The 7,820-nt window shown below is 38.7% G+C and overlaps 1 pseudogene; it reads left to right on the forward strand.

Annotated features, from left to right (window-relative positions):
• Nucleotides 1–376: 376 nt before the first annotated feature.
• LOC104965234 (uncharacterized) lies at nucleotides 377–7,104 on the forward strand (annotated as a pseudogene).
• Nucleotides 7,105–7,820: the final 716 nt, after the last annotated feature.

The following is a 7,820-nucleotide window of genomic DNA, read 5'->3' on the forward strand; positions in this document are numbered from 1 at the left end:
CCTCAATCTTGAACGTTTTTTGACTAATTTCCTAGAACGTGCTTTATTAAGTCACACATTGACCAGAAATTACTCATCACTGGTTTCAATCAGTTTTTTAAAAAGTAAACCAGTGAGTGTTATAAATAAAGAAAAACTGAATAGAAATGGTTTTGCATTGGCCACTGAGCACCATCTCTACTTTTTACGTTGACTGGTTTCCAAGGAGGACATTACACATTCCCAGGCTGTGGTGTTGAACTGGCATACATCCTCAAAAAGATTTCTTCTTTATGTCCTCACCAGTAAAGACTGTGCTTGGTTGAAACTTGGAATGAATAAGCGTACATAATACTAAACAGCTGTGTTGGACATTGTATCGAAGATGTGAGATTAAATGGCAGTATTCCTGAGAAACACAGTGTCTGTATTCAGAAATGAAAACAAGTCTCCCATGCTGGATTTGAACCATGTGAGTCATTTAGCTTTATAGTTTAAACAAAAAGCTGTGTCTAATAAATCTGCAAAATTACAGCAGGCATGTTTATTAAGGTTGCATAGATAGAGTCAATTTTGACAATGATCATGCCATGGTTCAGCAATTTATATCATTTTAATTTTATTTTATTGAATGTCATTCCTTTACCACATTTAACAACCAATCCAATCAAATTGGCTGACTGCAATAGAGCAGTGGTCCACCAATTGGAGTGTTGGTGGTTCACGAAGTAGTGTTCTTTGGTAAGATATTTTACCCCAAATCCCCCTGATGGCATTGCCAACAGAGCGTTAGTGTGTGTGAATAATTATCACTTCGGATCCTGGTATGGCAGGATGTGACTCTATGAATGTGTGTGAATGGGTGATGGCTGGTTTGTGTTGTTAAGCACTCTATAAATGCAGTCCATTGACCATTCATCAACAACAGGAAACTTATACTCATATTCCTCGAGGCACAGGCCGAGGAGGTGGAGTTGCAGCCATCTTTGACTCAAGTTTACTTATCAATACTAAACCAAATTTAAATGATACCTCCTTTGAAAGCCTTGTTTTTAGTCTTACGCATCCAACCTGGAAAACTTTGCAGCCAATCTTATTTGTTACAGTGTACCATGCACCAGGTCCTTATTCAGAATTCTTATCAGAATTCTCTGAGTTTTTATCAACTTTGGTACTTAAAACAGATTAAGTAATTATCGTAGGTGACTTTAATATTCATGTTGACGATGATAAAAATAGCCTTACTGTTGCATTTAACTCTGTATTAGATTCTATTGGTTTCTGTCAAAGTGTAAATAAACCAACCCACTGTTATAATCACACTCGCAACCTTGTTCTGACTTATGGTATTGAAATTGAGCAACTATTAGTCGAACCACATAATCCTGCTTTATCCGACCATTTCTTAGTAACTTTTGAAGTACTGTTACTAGACTACAAAGCATTAGTCAAAAGCTCTTGCAGCAGAACCCTATCTGTTAGTGCTATAGCCACATTTGAAGAGATTCCACATTTTAACTCGATAGCATGTCTGCATGTAAGGGAGGAAACTTATACAAAATGTACACAACCCCAAATTGATCATGTTGTTGATAGTGCTACAGGTGCGCTGCGAATAAAATTAGACTCTGTTGCTCCTTTGAAAAAGAAGAAAATAAAACAACATAGATTAGCTCCATGGCATAATGCCGAAACCCGCAAAATAAAGCAAAAGTCGAGACAACTTGAAAGGATATGGCGTTCCACTAAACTTGAAGAATCTCGTTTAATTTGGCATATTACTCTCAATGAATATAAGAAAGCACTGCATAAAGCGAGAGCAGCCTACTACTCTTCATTAATAGATGAGAATAAGAATAATGCAAGATTTATTTTCAGCAATGTAGCCAGGCTGACAGAGAGCCACAGCTCGATTGAGCCTTCTATTCCCATAGCACTCAGTAGTAATGCTTTTATGTGCTTTTTTAATGATAAAATTGTTCCTCTTGAAACTAAATTAATGACCTCTTGCCTTTGACCAGTATAGTGCTATCAACAGCTCCCGGAAATGTAAGTTCTAATATTACACTAGATAGTAAACTAGAATGCTTTTCAGCCATAAACCTTGAACAATTGAATTCAATGATTCTTTCTTCTAAACCATCAACGTGTATCTTAGACCCAATTCCAACTAAGCTGTTGAAGGACGTTTTTCCATTAATTAGCACTTCTTTATTAAATATTATGAATATGTCTTTATTATCAGGCTATGTTCCACAATCATTCAGTAGCAGTGATAAAACCGCTTCTTAAAAAGCACAACCTTGATCCAGAGGTTTTAGCCAACTATAGACCTATTTCTAATCTTCCGTTCCTCTCAAAAATTCTTGAGAAAGCAGTCGCAAAACAGCTGTGTGATTACTTAAAAAACTATGATTTATTTGAAGATTTTCAGTCTGGCTTTAGAACACAACATAGCACAGAGACAGCTCTGGTTAAAGTCACAAATGACATTCTAATAGCCTCAGACAAGGGACTTGTCTCTATTCTTGTCTTGCTCGATCTTAGTGCTGCATTTGATACTATCGACCATGATATCCTATTGCAAAGACTAGAGCACTTAGTTGGCATAAATGGAACTGCTTTAGGCTGGTTTAGGTCCTATCTATCTGAACGCTCTCAGTTTGTACGTGCCAACGATGAATCTTCCATGCAAACCAAAGTTAGCCATGGAGTGCCACAGGGCTCAGTGCTTGGACCTATTTTGTTCACACTATATATGCTTCCGTTAGGCAATATTATAAGGAATCATTCTGTAAACTTTCATTGTTATGCGGATGATACTCAACTATATTTATCAATCAAGCCTGATGAAACCAATCACCTAAATAAAATTCAAGACTGCCTCAAGGACTTAAAAACGTGGATGACCTTAAACTTTTTGATATTAAAAACGACCAAAACTGAAGTTATTGTACTTGGCCCGAAGAATCTACGAAACAAATTATCTAAAGATATACTAACTATGGATGGCATTAATTTGGCCTCCAGTGAGACAGTAAGGAATCTTGGTGTTATATTTGATCAGGATTTATCTTTTAACGCCCACATAAAATCAATTTCAAGGACCGCCTACTTCCATCTACGTAACATTGCAAAAATCAGGCATATCTTGCCTCAAAACGATGCAGAGAAACTAGTCCATGCATTTGTTACTTCAAGGCTGGATTATTGTAACTCCTTATTATCAGGGTGTACCAAGAAGTCAGTCAAGTCGCTTCAGCTGATTCAAAATGCTGCAGCTCGTGTACTAACCAGAGTTAGGAAAAGGGACCACATTACTCCTGTTCTGGCTGCCTTACACTGGCTCCCTATAGAACACAGGATAGAATTTAAAATTCTTCTTCTCGCCTACAAAGCCCTTAATGGGCAGGCGCCATCTTACCTTAAAGAACTCATACTATACCCTACTGTCCTACTAGGGCATTGCGTTCCAAGAATGCAGGGTTGTTGGTTGTTCCTAGAGTCTCTAAAAGTACAATGGGAGCCAGAGCCTTTTCTTATCAAGCTCCACTTTTGTGGAATCAGCTTCCAGTTTGTGTTCGGACGGCAGACACCCTATCCGTTTTTAAGAGTACGCTTAAGACCTTCCTTTTTGATAAAGCTTATAGTTAGGGCTGATTAGATTCAGCCCCTAGTTTTGCTGATATAGGCTTAGTTTGTCGGGGGACATCTTACTTCTTCCTTCTCTCTGTCTGTACCTGTGTACTCTCATGTTCCGAATAACCCAGCTTCCCCCAAATTTCTTTCCCCCAAATTCTTTTTGGTGTCTATATACGCCGGGATCCTGAGTCGTGGATGATCCTGTTGCTGTGGTCCTGAGTCCTGGATCGCAAGCCCTGGATCTGTGCCTGTTGCTGTGGTCCTGGATCCTGAGTCCTGGATCCTGAGTCCTGCATCCTGAGTCCTGCATCCTGAGTCCTGCATCCTGAGTCCTGCATCCTGAGTCCTCTATCCTTCGAGTCGTGGCTGAACCTGTCTCTGCGGTCCTGCCTGACTCTCATCATACTACTTCCCTGATGGCTCCCACAGGATTGTTATTATCCTCGTGGATTCATCTTCTTATTATAGACACATGCATTTCCAAACATTTGGTCTACCTATGTTGTAAATGTATTATCTTTTCAATTTACACACGGCATCTATTGCACGTCTGTCCGTCCTGGGAGAGGGATCCCTCCTCTGTTGCTCTCCCTGAGGTTTCTCCCATTTTCCCCCGTTGAACTGTGGGGTTTCTCTGGAAGTTTTTCCTTGTATGATGTGAGGGTCTAAGGTCAGAGGGTGTCGTATTGTCATACTGATATTCTGCACAAACTGTGAAGTCCACTGAGACAAATGTAACGTTTGTGATGTTGGGCTATATACTGTAAATAAACATTGATTGATTGATTGATCGATTGATTATAATATTTATGACTACATATAAAAAGTCAAAGGGTAAAAATTAAAGTGCTGCTTTTGTGTATACCAATGCTGCTGTCCTGACAAATAAAAAATGACAGTTAGATACCCTTTAGCTAATTCCTGCATTAAAGCCATGTGGAAAAAGATACAGGATTTTGAAGATTTCAAGTAATCTTTTCTCCAAATTAGGACCTGTAAATAATTATTTAGCTATTACACACTGCGGCAAGGTAGAAGAGGCAAGTGGCCAGTGCCAATGACTTACTGTTGTCTTTGACAATAATGTAAACAGCATTTTGATTGCAATGTAAACAGCTTTTGGTTTTCATGAGTGCCTCCAGAGTTGTGAACTTAAGGGAACTGAGTTTGTCTATTTCAGGCATGTATATATAGAGAGCACATTAAGTGTCTGCAGAGTTAACCTCTGCCATGGATGTATGTTTTCAGTTTATTTGTTTGTCTATTAATCAGCAGGATTATCGGAAAAACTACTTACCCGTTCTTTTCTTTAAACTTGGGGGAAGAGTGTAGCGCAAGCCACAGAAGAACTCATTTCATTTCAGGGTTGATCTGAATCACGGAATAGATACATAAATTATTTTTTACTTTCGTAAACTTTTCGGGAAAGAACATTTGACCTTGGCGGGAGTCTGCACTATCAAGAAGCCCTTCTACAGTAGTTCAAGTAAGTTTGTAATATTTAATGAAATACTGAATACAGTGTGCCGTCTGGTATAGGTGTAATGGAGTATCTTAAAGGTCACACACATACAGCAGGTCATACATATTGTCTTGCCTTCAAACAATAATCAAATTATATTAAAGTTATAAACAATTAAAATAGTACTCTGGATTTGGGTAGTACCCCATGGTTACTCAGTGAAATGTTATATGTTTTGGAATGCTCTGATTCACATTTACTTTCTTCCTCTTTTATATCTGTACATGTGTCATTTTATTGGCCTGGCAACTAGTGAGGTTGAGAGTTTGTCTTTTATATTGCTGTACCTGCCAATATTCTGCTGAGTCATAATACTAGATTAATAAAGGATTAGTAAAAGAAAACCAGCAGGGGAAAAAAGATGACTTCCAAATGTTTGACATGTGGCAGGCTAAGCTGTTGGAGGCTTTCAAATCGAAAACGTGTTGAGGCATTATATATCACTTACCATACAAAAAACCCTTCACAATAGGAGCCATTTGGTTTTGTTTACCATTGGACAGGAGGTGGGGATCCATCGATATGCAGTCATTATTTTTGCTCTTCCATGAGATTATGTCATGTTTTTTTCCAGTTGGGGATGAGTGAACACTACCCTATTATAGAAGGTGTTTTGTGTCTCTGTGGCAAAGACAAACTTGCAGGTTCAGTGGAATTGGCATTTAAATATTTGCATATTGTTGACACACAATTGGCATATTGTCAAATACATTGCCCCTTATTATTGTTCAGTCTCACTTTTACACCTCTCTCACCTTGATGGACATGGGACCTGGACCCTGTGGGAGAGAGACTTTCTGTCTGTTTTTTCTGTTGAGCGAAGAGATGAGGACTGCAGATGTCATGATTTCAATAGCAGACTGTCAGATAAAATAACTCTGGTGGGTCTCATATTTCAAAGTATATAGTGTAAAAGTATAGGAACTGAAGATTTAATATGTGTTACAATATGTTACTAACCGTTTTAGGATCATATTACCAACATTTATATTTTATATTGAGCAGCTAGTTTTTTTTAACTTGAGCTGTTTTTTTTTGCTCAATAAAACGATTTGAAAGAACAACGTTAGCCTCCTGCATGCATTAAGCTCACAAGCATACATCTTAAAAGCAAATCACACAGTGACAATTTTGAAATGTAAAATAAGTAAGTTAGTGTAAAGAAATGTTTATTTACATGTCATTTGTTAGATGCTTTTATCCAAAGCGACTATACATTCAGTACTGTGGACAATCCGCACAGGAGCAATTTGGGGGGAAGTGTCTTGCTCAGCGACACAACGACATGCTGATTACAGTGGGACTCGAACTTGGTACCCCCTGATTCAAAGTCCAGCACTCTATCCACTGAGCCACAGCCGCATCTTGTATCTTAAGTTAATAGCAAGTCACTTCTCATCATATCACTGAAAGTGGGAAAGAAAACTACTTGTCTTGAGGGCCGCTACTCGCAGTTTATAGGATCCAGTTGTGCTCCAGAGGGGATTATGGCTGCATTTCTGGACCCTGCACACTCTGAGTTTGTGATTCAGCTATTGTCCCAAACAATGAGCTATTATGTTGTGTTGTAGAGGATTACACTGCTGAAGAAAAATCTCATGAGGAGAGGAGCAAAAAGACCCACTGAGAGTTGGCCAGTAGCTACACCGGCTTTCTCTTTATGTATCGGGTTGAAACGTTGACTTAAATTTGAGTAGGCTTTTTTGTGTTAAGAAAAACAGAACAATAGCGCTTTTGTATTAATTAACGATCTTACTTGATCTTTAGAAACAATATTTGAGTTATAATTTATGGTCATATTGTGAAACAGAGGGAAGAAAAGCAGGTTTTCTATAACCATTAATTATGCATTTGATTTTCAGTTCAAAGGCCAATGTTAGCTGACATTGTCTAAACAAGTACAGAGATTAAATCTGTTTTTAATGTTTTTTCTTCAGCAGCAGCAGTTCTACTTTCTGTGAGGTCAGAACTGATCCTATCCGTCACAAACAGGAGGCAGTGCTCAGAGGGAGGGTGAAAGACGTAAGGTGAAAGACAAAAATGTCTCTGGTCACTTGCTCAAGTTCGGTCTTACACTTCCCTGAAGGCTAACAAGAATTCTCTGTATTACGTTTGCCTTGTGTAAAATCAAGATTTTTGGAAGGGGAAACATGTTACAGTGTTTAGTCCCGTTGAGATCACAGCTGGATCCGTCTCGTGACCAGTATGTCCCAATATTTCATGTTGTTGAATCTTTTTCTGAGTAACTCTTTATAATGAGAAGAAATTAGATTTAATTCAAGAACTAGAGCACTGGCAACTGCCCCTGTGTAATGCACTTCTTATAGCTTGGTAGCAGACTATGTGTCTACAATTCAATAACGTGACCTTATGTGAGCCTATGGCACTCACTGTGGTTAATAACAGCTTCATATTCTGGAGTCCAACAGTCTATGTGCCAAAATGGGGTGATTCACTCCCAGAGGAGCCGTACAAAGGCTGCTGAGTGAGTGAAAGCAAACTTCAATGTTGGACTTCACCCCGAATAGCAGGAGTGGCCAGGGGATAAAAGGGGAAGAGGATGGGGGAAATAATGGGGAATAGATGGTGCTTTACAAACCAACAAACACTCTTTCATTTCAGTTGGTTAGCATGGTGTGGTAATTAGTGCTGGATATATTTCCCCTTGTGGTGCAAT

This window comes from Notothenia coriiceps, unplaced genomic scaffold (genome assembly GCF_000735185.1).
Source record: "Notothenia coriiceps isolate Sejong01 unplaced genomic scaffold, NC01 NC01_scaffold00037244, whole genome shotgun sequence".
NCBI classification, from domain to species: domain Eukaryota; kingdom Metazoa; phylum Chordata; class Actinopteri; order Perciformes; family Nototheniidae; genus Notothenia; species Notothenia coriiceps.